We start from the raw sequence: 20,387 nt of genomic DNA on the forward strand, positions 1-20,387 counted from the left end.
CATCCCCCCATTGAGGATTAACCCAAAAATGTCTTGATTCCAAATGTCATTTTTGGGACACCAAGTTGGGTCATCCATAATTCAACATCTCATCTTAACCACAACATCTATTTTCAAAAAAAATTAATTAATAGAAATATACTTTGTGTCATGTAAAGATTTACTTTGGTTAATCACCATTATCTCGTATTTGTTCCTAATTTATTCAATGAATGGTGAACATTATAAGGAGAGGAGGAAAGTGGAAGATGATATTTTTCTAATATTTTCTACATTTTGATTTTTCTTTTTACGTGAGTGTTTATTATGAAATTCACAATTCAAGTCTTAAAATCATTTGTAAAACTTGATCAAGAAAACAAATAAGCTCAACTACACCACCACTATGGTGATGGCCTATGTGTATGCTTGATTGATTGTTGGTTGACACCCCTTTCTTTTAAAAAACTATGGGACTGAGTCAAGGAACGTTTTTAAAAAATAAGGGTTATTTTAATGCCAACTAGGCCTTTAATTAGGACTAATTATTGGTGATAAGTTAAAGTATCATCAAACATTTAAGAATGGAATAATTATTACAAATAATTAAAAATATCAAAAAATAGAAAAAAGCATGAAATTTTATGCATCAATCTAAGAATTAGAATTGAAATCTAAAGAAATGGATGTAATGTATCCATGTGATGAAATATCATTACACCATGTGGCATTCCTTTTGTTTCCATATGTCCCATCTTCCTATGCCTTTATCTATGAATTAGAATTGCACTCTAAAAAAGCACCCTAAAGAAATGGATGCAATGTGTCCATGTGATGTTATATTATTGTGCCATGTGGCATCCTTGTTATTTCAGCATATGTCCCATCTTCCTATGCCATGTGATACCCCTCCCTCTTTGCAATGTGTCACTAGATCTCCTTACTCCATGTGTTTTAATAACCTTTCACAATGTGGTGTGGGGCCCTCTCCTTGGAACATGTTATATAAAGTAGAAGAAAGCCTCACCTAATTTATCTCCTTGAGTCACTTGGAACATGTTATATAAAGTATAAGAAAGCCTCACCTACCTCGTCTCCTTTTGAGAAAAGCCACTTGCTCACATGGGTGACCACCTGATGCAAGGCTTGGGTCACCTATGTGACACCATCCAAGGTGAGCATGTGGTATAACTCTAGATAACCATGTGGACCTGTTATAGTATCATCATGTGGCACCCAAGAATAGTCTTCATTATTTTAATATAATCTAGTGAGGCCTTGTGGCCATCTACAACACCCCATTAAAACTATCCACTCATATAGCATGATCTAGTGCAATCTTCTAAATGACACATAACTTAATCTTTTTACATCATTGGCATGATCTTGTGCCATCAATTGGTCTAGTCTTATTGCACCACATCATGCAGCCTTGTGGTGCCTCTATGTAATTAGCCTTGAAATAGATGCTTGTGTTTTTTGTGGTTGTTGTGGTTTGTGAGATTGACACATAGTGCCATGCTTTTAGATGACACATAATTTAATCTTTTTACATCATTAGCATGATCTTGTGACATCAATTGGTGTAGTCTTATTGCATCGCTTTGTGCAACCTTGTGGTGGCACTATGTGTCAATCTCACAAATCAACAACCACAAAAACCATAAGCATTAAAAAGCAATCTTTTCTCTTGGTTTTTTATCTAGTGTGAAATGGAGCCATAAAAAGATGATTTAAAAATCAAACATTCATTAAGTCCATAATAGCTAGTTGAACATAATTATTGGACAAAAATAAAACAAAAAATACCTTTGATTAGGCAAAAAAGGCCCCATGCAAACATCTTGCCACCTTTCTCATAGAGGCCACAATCTTCACTATGGTGCACTCAAATTTAGGAGCTTGAAGGGCATGACTTGAATCAGTTTAGAAGGATATGCACTTAATATACAAATTTTTGTTTTCTTGCAACCATTTGAAACTTAAAATTTGAAAAGTACATTGGAGAAAGTGTAAATGAAAAGAATTCTAGGAATAATAATTTGGATGTCAAAGGAATATTTTAATAACTACTCAACTTGTAAAACCCCACATATTTTCTCAGGGAATGGCATCCAAATAATAGGTCCAAGTGATAAGAGTAAGCTGAAAGAAAGACAACACTTAGTGCATCAAATTCTTGTTATAACATGCTAATGATAGTGATTAGGAACTATTTTAAATAATTCCTATGAAAAGTTGCACATTTAAACTTTGCAAAGATAATGCAAGTGGGACACAAGTGCCACCATCCAAGATAAATTATGTAAGATGTGACCAACTCTATAAAAACTTTGATGTGTGATCAAGGAGCTTTATGGTGGAAGACGTGTAAAGAAAGCTCATCTAGGTCACAATTATGTTTGTACCTTTGAAATCAAACATAATGAATATAATGTATGAAGTACAGGAAGAATCCACTTGAACTTAAAATTCATCTCTTCAAAGGTTTGAGCTATAAGATCTCACACTTTCAATCGTTTTAAGGAACACTTACACTCGTATAGCTATTGGTTTTATACTGTGATGGAGAGTACCAAAATTAAATTTGAACCACATCATTAGAAAATATTTTTTTAAACAAGAAAGTTGCTTCTTTCATGATAATTATGAATATTTAAATATTAAGTTCTACATGTGATCATAGGTTTTTCATATAAAGTATATTTTCTTTATATAATAACATAGTTTTTTTTGCAAAAAGCATTGCCATATCTATCTTTACCTTTGACTTACTAATACATAGGAATATAAACTTTAGTAGATCCCTTAAGTTTGAAAGACTTATATACTTTTTCTATAAGATACCACCCCACTTCTATCTTACAAGCACAAGACTGTGAGAACCACATTATATCTAACAAAGATCATGGATTCTTAAGGAGATTCTCTCAATCCATATCAACAATGAAGCTACCACCATTGAGAATAGTTTTGGGTAGTAAGTGATCATTACTTTAAATAACCTTGATTAAAACAATAGACTAAACACCTTTTGGCAACACATCATGTAGTTGTCAAGGTGAAATTATCTCTCTTTGACAAATCAAGATATTGCATTCACTCTAATCTAAATGCTATCCAGTTTGAATTAGAGGTTTCCTTATTGAGAGAAGCACAAAGGTACCATCTTTAAAGGTATGCATTTGTAAATTTCAGAAGATGAAAAAGTCATAGCCAATATGTGATGGCAAATAAATTCACTAGTATATTTTCATATTTTAATAGCAATTGAGGCTCAAATTTTTAACCATTATAAATATATTTTGGATAATTTATGCTTGCAACCTTTTGATTTGAGTGCTTCTGGAGTAATGTATGGAGCTTACATGAGACACATATTGTGCAAATCTTTTCGACAAATAGACAAATATTTAGCCCATACAAGTTTAAAAAATAAGTATGGTTTCCATGTTAAAATTGTAGTTCACCACACTAATCTTTTTTAACATCTCCTAAGAGACCTTCTAATGTAGTGATGATGCATGTGTAAATGTGTGTCACATGTAGCTGTAAATTTTACCACATTCTAGTTTTTAGAGTATCTTAGCACAAATAAACTCAATTGTAGCCTTATAATATGTGGACGAAAATTTTAACCTCTTGTAAGGTGAATGACAAATGATTTCGAAGTACTACTTCCTTTTTTCATGATGTGCAAGTCTCAATTTGCAAGAGTATACTTTAAAGCCGATATGCAAGAATTTGTTACAAGGGTTGATGTTGGTGTGCAAACAAGAAATATGTGAATGGATGGTGTTGGAGTGCAACAAGAAAAAAGCAAAGAAAGTGATTTGCTAATTCAGCTCATGTGTGGGATTCATGATCCATTTGATCCCTACACTTCAATGGAGTCATAGGTGGTATGTTGGAGAAGGCATGGCATTAAAATCTCTCTCTCTCTCTCTCTCTCTCTCTCTCCCCTCTCCCTCTCTCTCCCTCTCTCTTCCCCCCCCTCTCTCTCTCTCTATCTCTCTCTCTCTCTCTCTCTCTCTCTCTCTCCCCCTCTCTCTCTCTAAAGCACATGCACATGCACATGCTCACACAAGAATATGTTTCATAAGAATATTTGAGAAAAAAGTGAAATTTGGTAATCATGGATACATCATACACACAAAATTGGATAAGAAGGTGTGGCCCGGAACGGTTGGTGATGGTGAAAACCTAGAAGGCGACCCGTTTTTGGAAGGCGAAGGTGAGGTAGATAGAGACGCACTCCCACTCTTCGGGCGAAGTGGCGGCGGAGTGGGGAGGAGAAGCAACGAGCAGTTGCATGTTGTTGTTTTGGGCGGTGGGTGGGAGAGAGAGTGCGTGTTGGGCCAGCTTTTGCTGGTGGTGGTGGTGTTGCTGCTCATGCAGAAAGCGATGGAAGTTGGCCGCAGAAACGAGCTCAAGGCCGTATTCATGTGCGAGCTCCTTGAGCGCTGCAAGGGGCACCAGCCATTCGGGGCAGTGGTCCACGGCGTCCGCCAGGTAGAATTCATACTGTATGCCAAAGCAGTTTCGTGCGGCGGCGGGCAAAGACAACGCGCGCTTCCAATTCGCTTTGTCGAACTTCACCTTGTAGAGCTTGTTGCCGAACTGCAGCGCCGCATCGTCGCCGCCGCCGCCGACGACGCCGCCGCTGCCTAGGCGCCTGCTGGAGGCCGTGGCAGCGGCGTCCTTGAGTTTCGCCAATATCATGTCGGCGTCGGGTAGCGTTCCGATGAAGAAACCGCCCGGCTTGAGCGAGGCCGACACATTGCTGAGGGCAGCTCTGGCTCGCTGCTCGCTAGACCAAGAGTAATGTAGTGCAAATTGGCAACTGCAGACATCAAAGGGACCTTCATTTCTCAGGCCTTCTTGCAAGGAGCTGCCATATCCATCCCCGCAGATAAACCTCGCCGGAAACCTGCAGCCCCTCCCGGCGTACCTCCTCTTTGCAGCCTCCAACAACCCCTCCACTATATCCACCCCCACATAATACCCCACCCCCGCCTTCTCCCACTTCATTAAATCCCCCCCCTTCCCACACGCTAGATCTAGCACAAACTCCCCACCCTTTGTATACAACTCTATCAACCACAAAGTTATCCAAGCATGTAGCCTCTTGAGATTAATAATTGGGCTCACCCCCTCATCTTCTACCACTCTTGTGCATCTAGCTTGGTAATGTTGTAGAATGAGGCGCTGAGAGTTGGTCATCTTCCTTTTTGGCCTCCTAGCTCTAGCTAATTGGCTATGGGGGAGAGTACCTGAATTGAATGAGCAAGCCACTGCCTTAACATCAAACTCATGAACCCCCATACTTGTGTTGGCACACAAACGACTTACCACTCCTCAAAACCTAAGAGCCTTATATAGCCACTCCCATCAAGAGCAAGAGCAACAGCTACATTCATGTAGCTTTCTTAAGAAAGAATCACTCTCAAGGCCTAAGCTTGTGAGAAATAAAATACTAATTCCCTTGTGTGGTTCCCATGTATGAGTAGGATCACAAATACAAACTATCATAGGAGCTCATAAATAGGCAAAGATAAAGAATCCAATCAAGGTTTTGTTGTTCTTGTTTACTTTTTTAAATGGATGGAACGTACAAGTGCATGTCTCAAAGGTTGAATGAGAAAAGTCTTAACGTCTATTTTGTCTCAACCTACTTTCCCAACCAAATTTCAATTAACTTTCACACTATCAAGTTTCATTTTATTTAAAATTTGTATTTATAATTTAAGCAACAATTCTTAATTTCATCTCATTTCCCAATCCTAGACATTCACATTCTTATACTTTTTTTAATAAAACAAGGCATGGAAGAATCCTCTTTTGGTTGAGTTAAACCCTGTTTATACCTCTTCCTAGATAAATAAGGACACTTGTTTACATAAATTGCCTAATAACAAAATCACAAAGCTCAATGGAAATAGTCACTTAATAAGAAAATACTTTATGATAGCTCATTAACTTCTTAAAATGATCATAAGCTCCCTTTATTGTACTTGAGTAAAACACTAGTTTCAAGGACTTGTACCTTGATACATGAAACTCTATTCGGTCAAACTATGAAAATATGTGCACAAATTTTAAATTCCAAGGTTCTTTGATTCCTTTTTTCCACACAAGCTCTAACTATAAGGTATAGTGGGAGACACAATCGTGGGCCTTGCACCTAAGCCTTTTAAAACTCATTTGTGATCATTGCATCTGTTTGAAAACTAAGGCCATGTGATCAAAAGTGAATGAATCAAAAAAATTCAGCATTGTTACTACTCTATGCTTAAGAGTTTTTCTCAATACCCTCTTGTTTCATACTTACGATACCACTCTATGCTTAATATACTTAATACATACTAAGCATCCAACTCTTGAGTTAGTAGACTCTATGATTAAAAGTTTTTCTCTCTAACTTCTTGTTTCATACTTAACTATATACTAAGCATCCAAACTCTTTAGGTAGTATGATGACATCACTACTCCACTATATCCATTATTATCTCACAAGTCACAATCTCTCCACTCTAAACTTTGTTATCCCTCACCATTTGCCTTTACATTCTCTTTATGTTTTAAGCTTGCACCAAAGTTTTTTCAATAAAGCCACTTTTTCTACTATAATTAAAAGAATAGAGTTGTTAAGTCCCTTTTTTTGGCTTTCTATGTTCATGTTTGAATGAATTGTTCGGACATCAAATTTTTGCGAATTTTTAATCATCACATTTCAAGAAACATTTTTTAAATAAAAAGAGTTACTTTATTCACACTTTTAGAAAGGAAATAATGGGACCTTATTTTCTAATACTTTTCACTATGAGATATTAAAAACCATGATTTCACACTTGTGGCTAATTAATGATCACAAAGCATGGTTATAAAGTGAAGTTATGATGATTGACATATTGTGATCGCATGCTACTTTTATTTATGCTCTAATGAGTGGTTTTAATCATTGATTTTCAATGCTATGATAATAACATTTAAAAATAATCTCCATTCATTCAACAATAATCATGTGTCCTTACATTCAATGACAATCATGGACCTTCTTTTCATGGTTTTTTTTGAATTACAATTTGGTGCAATGTTATTGGCCACTATTAATCGTATGACATTATTTGCATTAAAGTTTTGAGTATCGCTTGGTTTTGATGTGATGTCTTGCACACTAATACTATCCCTTTGTTCATTTAATAATTGTATAATATTATTTGCATCATAAATTTGTTTATTAATTTATTAAGACATGGCGGTTTGCAATAAAACTATCACTTAGCTCATTAAATAATATTATCCCAACCTAAATTTCTTTCAAAGGTTCTAGGCATCCTCTAGTTACTACCTTTTTGAAAGCATAAACTTTCCACAAGAACCACACTATCATTAACTTTGCACATTACAATGTGCCTACTTATGAGAGCATGCAATGTAAAAAAACAAACCATAGTGTTTTCCCAATAAGGTGGAATCCCCACCACATTCAATATTCATTCAATGACTCTATCACGTACTAAAGCAAACACTTATGATGCTACCTTGAGACTATTTATATATGTTAAGTAACAAGCTATGGTATAGCTTCCCTTCAAATGCATTTAACTAAAAGATTATTTATGATTGTAATGAGTGTATGTTTCAGTTATTTTTATATTTTACAAAGTTATTTCATATTTTCTATTAATCACTATCTTTATACATTCTTAGGGCATTGTTTTTCTTCTTTGTTTAGCAAGATCTTTCTTGCTAAACCATGGTGTTACGTATGACTACACACCACACACATACACACACACATGTGTACATGCATCTGTGCGTGCATGCACGTGTGTGTATTCATCCTCATCTATACGTGTTTGTGCATACGTGTGTATGTGTGTGCATGCGCATGTGTACGTGTGTGTGCATGCGTGTATGCATGCACATGGATGTGTGTGTGTGTGCATGCACGTATGTGTGTATGAAAAAACTAATGCTCCTCCTATGTAACTAGGATCTGGTGTAAGTGGGTTTGTTTTTCTAATACAAAATTTTCCTTTGAAAAAATATGTGATTGTATATGACATCATTTGAGTGCACATGAGGCCATTTGCCAGCTAGTTCTACTTGTAACCTTTAAAGTTTATAAGAGGTACATTATTTGTTAGATACTACTTTATTTGACATGTTGAAAATTTAAACAATGTTTACATATGAAAGTTGATACATAGATCAATAAAAACTATGTATACATACCTATTCTTGATTACCCTTTGGATACATGCAATCTATGAGTTTTTGAGAGGTGAGGCACCCAAGAACAAAAAGTGATGTATATATTTTTCTTCTATAGACAAAGGTTTACATGAGCATTCCAAAAGCTGATCTTGATAAGAATATGTAATTAAGAGCATCCTAGTTGTCATGTTATAGCACCTAATCTACACCTTCTAGGTTCGTGAGAAAAATCATAGATGAGTTTTTTATGCAAGTTACAAAGTTTATCTTACATAATCAAAGTTCTCATATGTAGTAATTGTTGGAAATGAACAAGTCTATTTGTCTCAAAAGATCTTAATGAAGGAATTTAGAGGACCACTAATTGAATTTTTGTATAGAAAATTTGGTGACTTTTTAAAAGTTATTTTCTTCAAAAAAAGATTATAATTTAGGATGGGTCATTACCTTGTTTTGTCTCTCATTATCTTTAAAAAAATACGATAAGGTTTTTTTAATCTCCTTAGCATTATCTCCCATTTATAAGAAAGGGTGGAAAGTATACTAGATTTAAAAGAGATTGCCAAAGCACATCAATCACATGATGGATAAGATAATGTAAGGATTTCTAAAAACTAGCACAATATGCACATTGTAACAAGTGTCATCTTGAAATTATAAATTTATTTATTTATTTACAACCTTGTGCTAGTTATACATCTATGGGGGATCTTTGATGTCATCCATACAAAGGCACTTGGTATTTTCTCTTGTGAGGAACTTTAAGACCTACTTTCCATATATAGATTTATCTAATGCCAATGCTTTTCATCCCATAATGACACACATAATTTAATAGTATGCACAAAATGTGAGGTTGGTGAGTGTCATGCTAAAATAATTGTGCACCCTAGATCTAGCGTCAAACTTTGCATGATGCATTTACATTCATACATCGAGAGAGAGAGAGAGAGAGAGAGAGAGAGAGAGAGAGAGAGAGAGAGAGAGAGAGAGAGAGAGAGAGAGAGAGAGAGAGAGAGAGAGAGAGAGAGAGAGAGAGAATTATTACCCAATAAGGCCATTCGGCCATAGATTTATTCAATGATGTCAATGCTTTCTATCGCATATAATGACACACATAATTTAACACAATGCACATATAAAGAATGTGAGGTTGGTGAGTGTTATGCCTAAATAATAACAGAACCTAAATCTGGCATAAGACCTTGATGAAGATAATATTTAGCATGATGTATATTCATGTTGAGAGAGAGAGAGAGAGAGAGAGAGAGAGAGAGAGAGAGAGAGAGAGAGAGAGAGAGAGAGAGAGAGAGAGAGAGAGAGAGAGAGAGAGAGTTGCTCATCAATAAGGCCATGGGACCAAATACAAACTAGAAAAAGTTATTATAGAGCTCATTTGTTTCATTAATGTGATGATAAAACCAAAAGAAATACGTCTTAAAAATAAAGATAAAAGCTCCTCAAAGCTTAATTTAGATACAACATGGTGAAAACAAAGCTCTACTGAGTTTTAATACCAAAACTCCATGAGGAGAGCTTACCACAATCTATTTCTACACATCCCTCAATATATTATCACCCTTTTCTAGTCCTTTTATATTGTAATTATGTGGGTGCGATCTCCTTTGCTATCTAGAATGATATTGATTATGTGGTTTTGAAATGAATGAGTAAAGATACCTTAATTCTTGGGCATTGAGAGAGATAGTTGAGTGAGTGTTACAAATGGGGATGAAATAAAATTTCTCCTACTATCATTTATTGGGATGATGTCTTTTAATAGTATCATAGAGTATTAAGTTTTTTCTTGATCATTCACACTTTGTCTTGAAGGTTGTCCTCTACTTACTTTCCCTCTCCTTTGCCTTTAAAATACCTTGTGCTACTTTTATTTTTTATGAACTCACTTTGTAAGCTAGAAGGTCTTTAAAACTATAAATCTTTACCTTGAGTTCAATATTTCTCTTTCACAACTAAAATAAAAGAAATTTCATTTGAAAGGTCTATTTTCTCTAGTGACAAGTGTAGATGAGTTTTTCACAATGAAATATCTACGTACATTTCAACTTTCTTGGTATATCCACATGTTCCTATTTTGTAAGATACTTTTGATCACCTCCAAGAAGGTAACTTTTAATCAAGATATGCTGTCTTTTATAAGATATTTCCAAGAGGCTAGGATAAAATCTATATAACAAGATACAACATGTAATGAAAACAAAAAATAGGGGATGGTCGCCAAGGGAGTGCTGCAACTTCTCAAATACATCCATCTTGTATAGGCCATGAAATAAGGTACTTGACGTAATGATAGAATAACCACCATTTCTATCATGAATTGTACATATGTCATCCACAAATTTCACCATCAAGCCTGACAAGGCTAAGGTTGAAACTGACAGTAGGTCCTTCTTAATGCCTGGCACATATAAAACTTTAGAAAGAGTTGCAACACAGTGAGCACAACTCTACCAACTCCTTTGACAGGATATGAGGAGCCATTTGCACATGTAGGGGTTCCTACACTTGGGACATATTCCAAAGATGAGAACAAATTTATTTGTGAAGTAATGTGCTTACTAGCACCACTGTCAAAGTACCAAGTATCCAATTCTTCCACTGAAATTCAACACAGTGAGCACAACTCTACCAACTCCTTTGACAGGATATGAGGAGCCATTTGCACATGTAGGGGTTCCTACACTTGGGACATATTCCAAAGATGAGAACAAATTTATTTGTGAAGTAATGTGCTTACTAGCACCACTGTCAAAGTACCAAGTATCCAATTCTTCCACTGAAATTCATATATCATGAACAGAAGGGTCATACCTGCAATGTATAGTCCATGCCCAATCATCTTGAGCAAATCTTGTAGATTCCTTCTTCTTTGCACTTGGTGGTGAAGATGAATCAGCCATAGCCATGCTCGATTCTTTCTTTTTCTCCTTCTCTAGTCTTTTCTTGCACTCATTTATTTAGTGCCTTGGTTTCCTACAATAGTGACACTTGCACTTCTTTTTAGGCTTATCACCTTCTTTCTCTCTATCCTTACTTAAGGATTCTGATTTTGGCTTTAGCCACCATGCAAAGAAGCTTTACCTTTGCCTTTCTGAGACTAGGAACAAAAGCTTGCATAACAGATCTATTTTGCCTAGACTACTCTTCTTGCAAGAGTACTGAAACTAGCTCATTAAATGTAAGGGCATTTGGATTTCCCTTCATCATGAGTCTAAGGGTAGAGGCAAAACTTTGATAAGAATTCGACAATGCATCCACACTAGCGAGTTGCTCCTTAAAATCTTTTACCTTGGTCTGGAATCTGTCCATTGAGCCTCCCTCATTCATGTGGTTATAATCCAACTATTTGCGCAGATATGCAACAAGTGCATCCCATGCCTATTTTGAAGTTTTACATGACCAAATATGAGGAGAAATTCTTCGCTTCACAGAAAGTGCAAGCAATGCATGTGCCTATGCACCTCTTCTATCCAATCTCGTTTAAGTAGCATTGGGAGATACTGGTGGTGCATGTGGAGGAGCCATGTTTGTATCAAATTCTACTTCAGATGTACTTACAGCACCTGGTTGCACTGGTAGTTGTGAAATAGGACGAGTTTCACTACTACTGACCACATTCTAAAGGCCTTTAGCAACCAGTACATGCCTCATCATATAGGACCACAATGGGTAGTTAGTCCCATCAAGTTTGTCCTCATCAGACAACATGTTGAATACATCACTACTGCCAGCCATGACTGTCTACCAAATGAAAATTCTTTCAACACACTGCAAGTACTCAGTATTCCCTCCCGAATGCAACCCCGGATGGCTGCCATCTGACTGAATCACCTACAAAGTGTATGAAAAATAACACAGAGTAGAGAATAGAGTGTTATTGGCGAAAGTATGATGGTCGATGTTGTTGAAGACACTGTAGATGCTGCTGCTGCACACCAAATCTTTGTCATTGCCTGCATAGCCCAAACACCCAAAATTGAGTAGAATCAATCCAAAACGACACCTCTCTAGAACGTCTACTACAGAAACCTTGCGGTGACCAAAATGCGCCCGAATTGCATCGCGAACCCCGAAAATATGATATACTTCGTATACAATGAGAAGAGAGAAAAACCTCATATCATTGCATGGAATTTAGAAGAGCATTGCTCATACAATAATGTAGATGGGGAGAGAGAAGAGCTTGCACCTCTATGAAAGAGGGAGAGCTAGTCTCAAGAGAGCTCAAGCATAAGTTTAGCCGAGGTTTAGCCCAATGTGTCCAAGCTCTCAAATGAGCCACTTTTTATACTAAAACTCCTAAAACTCCCAAAACTTCCCATGTGGGATTCTTAAGCCCACTCCCACACTCATCTACAACTTGAAACTCTTTACAAGAGCCCTAAATAAGAATGTCAAGTCTCTTGTTTTCTTGCTTGCATCTTTGCGTTGCATCCTTGCATTGATCACCACTCGTCACGCAACACTCCCCCCTTCCTATTTTGCGCACGTCCTTGAGCGCGGTAGAAGCAAAAGCTGCAAAAAACAATGGATACAAGTAAAGCCTTTTATTGAAAAAAAACCCAGCAATGACAATCTCACGTGAGCATACAAGTGAAAGGCTGATTAGAGTTTTAAAGAGTGCTTAAAGAGGTGAGTAAAGACTAGTCAAAGTGAGACTCGGTGGTAGATAGTGCTATGCAAAGGGAAGTGTGCTTGTACACCGTAGGTTATGACCGCAGTCTCAATGTTCTACAATTGTTTAAGTTATTCCTACATGGCAACCCAACTCCTAAATATGAGCAATGGTGATTGGACCTCTTTTTATTATTATTATTATTTTTATTTTTTGGTGTGTGTGTGTGTGTAAAAGTTGAATAACGAGGAAGGTTCCATCCCAATGAGACCCAAGCAATGGCCAAGAGACTTCCGCCGAGAATCTAAAGGCCGCTAAGTATCTCAAGGGCGACAGATCCTTTTCTTTCTTTTTAACATAAGGAGTACCCCATGAAGATGAGGGCATCGGTCTCGAGGGCCCATAATATACCCCAGAGTCCTACCAGCATCCATCAAGGCGATAGAGTCCTTGAAGGTCTTTCTTAACCTTTTAGACGTCAGTGTCCACCCCATGGAAACCAAGGCATCGGCCCCAAGGTGCTAAGACAACCCCATGTCCTACAAAGCATTCCACATGGCTGTAGACACGTCATGTCTTGATTCACTTGTATATATTTTTTAGGGCATGATTTTCGTAATTTTTTTATTAATCCTAGCACCTAGCCCATACCTAAGAGGTAGCTACCACTAGGGATAACTAATATACTTCGAGAGCATAAGAACTTGGCATACTCCGTTGGTATATATCCTACACCGTCTTCAAATAGAAATACCTTCTACTAAGTCCTCTAAGAATCTAGAAATCACTCACCACATTTTAACACTAATTTAAAACTTAAACCAGCCAACTGTGTGTGAACATGCAAACAATATATCCAAAAGTTAAAAGCACATAAAGAACAAAAGATTATGATTTGAATACAGCTGTTGTAGTGCTCGTTGATGTTGTGCATTTGCATTGATGCATTGCTGATGCAATCTAAAGAACAATTGGTAGCACTTAACCATGATCGACCGAGAATAGCCTCCACTGCCTTGGACTTACTTGCCACATAAAAGGGAACTGACATCTGGTGATCCTGAATGGACATCATAATGACACATTTTACCTCTATAGGGTTATCTTCACCTGAGAAGCTTCGTAAGTCAATAGGAATGTGCACAAGTGTTGGTTGTCCCAAGGCTATCCATGTGTCAAACGAGAGAACATTATAATCTGCACCAGAGTCAATTAAGGCAGAGACAAAGTAGGTAGTCTCATGAAGATGAAGACACACTTGAATATTGAAAGGATCGACATATTGTTCATCAGTAGCCAACTGTAAGGCCAACATAGAAGCCTTGTGACGCTCCTTGGCTTTTGCAACTCTAGCTTTAGCCTCTTCTTGAGCCTGACATTTAAGTAGGTCATGTGCTTCTTTCCGTGTGTGTGCAGCATGCATTTGTTGAAGCATGGCTTCAGTTAATGGTTCATTGTATTTCTTGAGACGACTTCCATTAATGAATTTAGGCATTTGCTCACCTTCTAGTGTCTCTAAACACACTGCACCACTTGGAGTAAGCTCATTAATCACAAACGGTCCTAGGCCACGTTTCTTGAGCTTTGTCTTATGCTTCTTAAATGTGTACAAAATAAATAAAATAAAAAAATCCCTTCCTCTCAAGAGCAGGCATGCCTTTCCTAACTCTTCCTCAGGGATTATCACATCATCATCAAAATCAGAGTCCCATCCATCTTCCTTATCAGCATCATTAGCAGATTTGAGTGTTAAATCCTCCACTGAGACTTTCTCTACATACAGTGCTGTTGTGGATGCATCCCCATAGTACAAAACATCTAGAAGGTCACGTGGTTGTACCATTCGTATAGGAATAATGTCATATCCATCTGAGTCACAAAATTGAATTGGCTTAGGTAAAGCACATGTCGATAATGTTGCAAGGACATGACTCCATTCTAGTGGATCAATTAAGTGCTCAGGAAAGGGTTGTGGAATGTATGCCTCATCTGATACACTTCGATTACCCTTAAGTCTCTCAGTGTTGAAATCCCTACATGAGGCTCCACACATCCACAGATCTTCTCGCCCATCTGACAATGTAACTCTTGAGCCCTCAGATGAAGCAGAATCAAACTCATCTATTGGAGACCTTGTTACATCACGATATGAGTGATTCTTTAGGTTGACCCTTGTGATGACAGAATCATGTCGGAGGTACAAATAATTGTATCCCCAATCTTGAATCATTTGAAATTGTCGCATGAATGGTCTACCCAATATCACTTCATAGTTTGGATGTTTTCCAAAATCCTCTACTGCAAAGGTGTGCTCATATTCAATCCCACATGTGGTGACCAATATGTTCTCAAGTAGCCCAAGGGGATGTTCTAAGCTTCCATCTGCTAGCTGTAAGCGCATCCTGGTACTCCTAATAGCTGGTTTGCCCCACTTTTCCCAAATGGACCTTGTCACAATGCCCACTCCTACACCACTATCAAGTATTACAGTTGAAGCTACTTTTCGCACTTCTAATGGAAGGGTAGCATTTCCCTGATCGTTCTCACAAAATTTTCCTACTTTGTTGATAGGACCTGGCATAACATGCTTTGTCTCAGGGTGTATAGTACAATGATGGTGACCCTTTTGTAGCAATACCTGCTCTAACAAACATGTGGCAATATCATTCCACAACTCAGGTCGAAGCTTTATCAAATCAAGCAAAGGTAAGGTACAAGCCACTGGTGCTGACAAAATAGCTTGCACGATACCCATATCCATCTCCTTTGTCAACCTTCTATGCATGGAGGGTATCCTCAAGGTTTGAGAACAGTTCTCATATTCTCCCAAATATGATGGTAAGGTTTTCATTGTATGCTTACTTCTAGGAGAAACAATTGTTTGAACTTCCTCCTGGATGCTTGGGCGTCTAAAGTTGTTTTCTGTGCTCCAGGTAAAATCCACCTCAGAGAATGGAGGTGAAATAATAGAGGACCATTAGGAACTCAATGGAGTCTTCTTGGGCCCTTTAATTTGCCATGAGGTTATGGAAACGTTTAACTTTTTGACAAATAGGAGCCCGCCATGTAAGCAAAAACCATTGGTTTGTAAGAGAGGTGTAAGAGTGGTCAAAGGGTGCACTTTTTCCCCCAAAAAGGGGGGGGGGGCAATTTTACAATTTTCGGACCTCCATAACTTCTACATACAAGCTCCGATCTGAGCGGAGATTACAGATCCATGATCTACGCATCAAGAGCTTTCCATAGATATGTTACATGATATGGTTTTATCTGCTAGATTTTAAATTCCATTTTTCCCCCCAAATTCAAATTCGAATAAAGTAGCCGTTTTGAAGCTTCAAATTAGAAAACGTTTCTTCTTAAGAGAAAAGGTTTGACTTCCTTAAACTGCCAAATAAAAGGGCCCAAGAAGACTCCATTGAGTACCTAATGATATTCTCATTAACTTTCTCATGAACTGCTGCCCACATCTCATTTGCCATGTCCTCGTTAGCATAAATAACTTCATCATTGCATGGGAAGGCAAGGCTAGGTGGTGGCAGAATACCTTCTTTCAATGGGGTGGCAATTGGTGCAGACTTCTCGCTATGAGATTGTGAGATGAGCTCACTTTTCATTTTCCAACTTGATGAAACTTCTGGTATGGTTTCTAATGTTGGCTTAAGAGAGGTTGGGCCCCGACGGATAGGTGGAGGTGGTCCCTCAAGTATTGATTGAGCTTCCCTAATGAGTTGCTGATGTACAGCTAGATTGATCTTCTCCTCACGAGGGTTTGGGTATTCTTGAAGCTTCTTGGGTAGCTCAGATAAAGCTGCAATGCGACTTCTATGAGCATCAATGATGGCATCTAGAGTCTCGTTCACCTTATCCACAAAAAAAGAACCCCCAGAACTATCCTCGGTAGTACTAGCCTCATCTTGTTTAGGCCCAGGTTGAGGTTGATGCTCCTCATGCACTTCTTGGGATGTAAAAGCTTGATCCCTCATGTTTTGTTTATAGACTTCTTGAGAACTAGTGGATGCACTTTTAGTTCGCTTGTTGCGGTTCTTTTTCCTCCTAGTGGTTCTTTGTCTATTGGAATGTAGGGTCTTTTCCACTAGATTTGCCTTTGCATCCCTAGTTCGAGGTGTCTCATCAGTTTGCATTTCGGCATTTCGTGTCTGTGATCTAGTCATGACTCTAAGTGGCATGACATCCTCATTCTCTGATGAAGGTGGCAATGGAACTGCCCCTACAAAGTTGAGTGAGACCTTTGGTTGAGAGGTGCCTTCCTCATGTGGTTTCAGCAAACAATCCTTTGGGAAGCGTTCTACACAACACCCTAGACAATATCTTTCAATTGGTGGAAACTGTGGTACTGTTGTATTGGATCGAGCTGCTTGCCTTGAGCGATGTGGACAATCACGAGCCCAATGGGGTTCTCCACACTCATAATAGGGGCCCATTAGTTTGGCTTCTACTTTCCTTTGCTGCCATTGACTTGAGGGGCCTGGAGTCCTAGGTTGGTAGCCGCCTAGCAACATCAAAGAATTTTGGTCCCCTCCAGTGCTTGGCTTGGATATGCGGGACTTTCAAAGAGATTTTCCTTGGATGAATATGATGCATATTCCTCCTCCACATTGTGAGATCCTTGTTCCCACCGAGCAACGGATTCGGGGTACTAGCAGCGGAAGTAGCACTTCTCACGCGGGACAGGGGTCCCACACTCGGGGCCTCGCCCACGGATATCCGGACAAGAGACTAATCCGTCGGTTTGTCCAAAACCGAAACCGGAAAAACTTCCTTTACCCGGAAAGCACGGGCGATTCCACCAGGATAACTCTTTACTCTAACGTAGTCAAGATCATTACTGATCAAACTGATCTGACTGCACCTTTAACGGTACTTGGTCAAATCAAGGAAGAACTTGCACTTGGATCATTGGGATCAACGCTTTTTTCCCCATCAAGAGGCACAGCCGTTGATTCCTATCCATAGAACAATTTCTATCCGGGATTTACTTCATCTATCGTAATAATAGAAATTAAATCTCGATTTACGGATCCATCAGTCCAGCCTAACCCCATCCGATCCCATGGGTTAGCCAACCGCCCAACCACTATAGTGATGGGAACCAATTTGGAATTTGGTTAGGTTTTGTCCCGGGTACCAAGGAAAAGAGTTCCAAGGCCCCCTAGTAGCCGGAAGTTCATGCAAACATAAAACTAGTCATACCACTTACACACCCAATATGAAATTGCCTTTTTCTTAGCATCAACTAGCTTTAAAACAATCCTTTAATAAAACCATTATGTCACTGATGACAATCCTCAAAGTCTCTGGTTGAATCCTTATTTCCAGTCATTCTTTCATCGGTATACTTATGGCATCATTGGCAACCAAAACGCTCACCACCTGTTCTCTCAGGGGCCTTTTCCATGGTTCCTAGCTCATAGTAACCGGCAATATATTCATATAATAGAATGGAGTCTCCGTGGAAGATCAGCAAGATCAACCCACAGATCCACATAAAAGAGCCATGGACTCATCTGTTGAGGACCAGCAAGGTCAATCAACCAGATCCATGCCCGGTTTCAGAAAACAACTCTTACTCCTTATTCCAATATCTTCCACGACGCACGTGTGGGTATCTTCGGCGACCCAGAGCCCGAGCACCGTATGGTCAGCACCCTCTAGGATCCTTCGCAGGTGACCTAGCGCTTCACTCATAGGCCGCTTCCTTGGTCCCTCATCCACCGTACCGGAAGCTCACCATTTAAATCGAGCTGAGGCTGGTCAAGACCTCGATCGACCTTGCTACGCGAGACGTCCTCCATTGACTCTCCGTCAGCAGTTACAACTTTATCAGTTCAGTCTTCATGACCTTAATCCTCAAGACGGTCAAAATGCTTCTCCAGCATTCTTGACATAAATTAGTCATTTACAAACAGTTACAAATACAGTTTCTATAACGAACTCTTGTCTTTCCATATTATCCACTCTCGGACCACATTACTTATTCCACATTCCATTCAGTGTGTACTCGTTCTCATCCATTCACTCATATAGACTACATTATCTCACATACATCTTCATATTCATTATTCTACATACATATCCATGTTCGTACGTCCACATCATACATCCAATTTCACATTCATACATACGCATCTACATGCATACATCCACATCTACATTCATACATCCATACCTCCATTTCCACATCCACACATCCACATTCATATTCATACATCCACATTCACATGCATACATCCATTTTCACATCCTCATTCATACATCCACATTCACATACATACATCCACATCCGTATCTACATCCATACATTCACATCCACCTCTTCATTCACAATCACACCCATACATCCACATCTACATACATACATCCACATCTGTATCTACATCCATACATTCACATCCACCTCTTCATTCACAATCACATCCATACATCCACATCTACATACATACATCCACATCTATATACATACATCCATACATCCACATCTATATACATACGTCCATTTTTACATCCTCATTCATACATACATATCCACATACATACATACACATCCGTATCTACATCCATACATCCACATCCACATCAACATTCACATTCATACATATACATCTACATGTATACATCCACATCACATTCATACAACCATATTACATCCATTCTCGTCCTAACACATCCCATATACATCTTAACGCATCCTAACTCATCTTAACACATTCTATCACATCTCATACACATCTTATCACATCTTTTTACATCTCATACACCTCTTATCACATCCTATCACTTTCCATACGCATCTTATCAAATCTTATCACATCTCATACACATCTTATCACATCTTTTTACATCTCATACACCTCTTATCACATCCTATCACTTTCCATACGCATCTTATCAATTCTTATCACATCTCATACACCTCTTATCACATCCTATCACTTTCCATACGCATCTTATCAATTCTTATCACATCTCATACACCTCTTATCACATCCTATCACTTTCCATACGCATCTTATCAATTCTTATCACATCTCATACACCTCTTATCACATCTTATCACATTTCATATCTTTTTTTTAAAAAGAGAATTCTTATATTTGATATAAGATTTCTCTACACATTTATTTATACATAAATTCCATTTAAGGAGACTAACACTTTCGAAATTAAAATCAATCTTTTATGCATCTTCTTATGCATAATTTCAATTTGGTAGGGAATTACACTTTTAGAATAAAAGAATTTCTCTTATGCATCTAAGTTAAGCATAAAATTCATTTATGAGGAAAATCACACTTTTAGTATAAAAAGAATATCTTTTATGCATACCTATATGCATGAAATCCAATATGATAAAAGTAACACTTTTGATATAAAATTTTTTCCTTTATGCATACTTCTATGCATGAAAATTAAAAATGATAAAAGTAACACTTTTGATATAAAAAATTTTCCTTTATGCATACTTCTATGCATGAAAATTAAAAATGATAAAAGTAACACTTTTGATATAAAAAATTTTCCTTTATGC

The 20,387-nt window shown here is 37.9% G+C and overlaps 1 pseudogene; it reads right to left on the reverse strand.

The window, feature by feature from the left end:
* Positions 1–4,086: 4,086 nt before the first annotated feature.
* On the reverse strand, positions 4,087–5,405 carry LOC147606957 (mRNA cap guanine-N(7) methyltransferase 1 pseudogene; annotated as a pseudogene).
* Between the last annotated feature and the right edge of the window lie 14,982 nt (positions 5,406–20,387).

This window comes from Cibotium barometz, chromosome 56 (assembly GCF_041138505.1).
Source record: "Cibotium barometz isolate CiBa-2024 chromosome 56, ASM4113850v1, whole genome shotgun sequence".
NCBI lineage: Eukaryota > Viridiplantae > Streptophyta > Polypodiopsida > Cyatheales > Cibotiaceae > Cibotium > Cibotium barometz.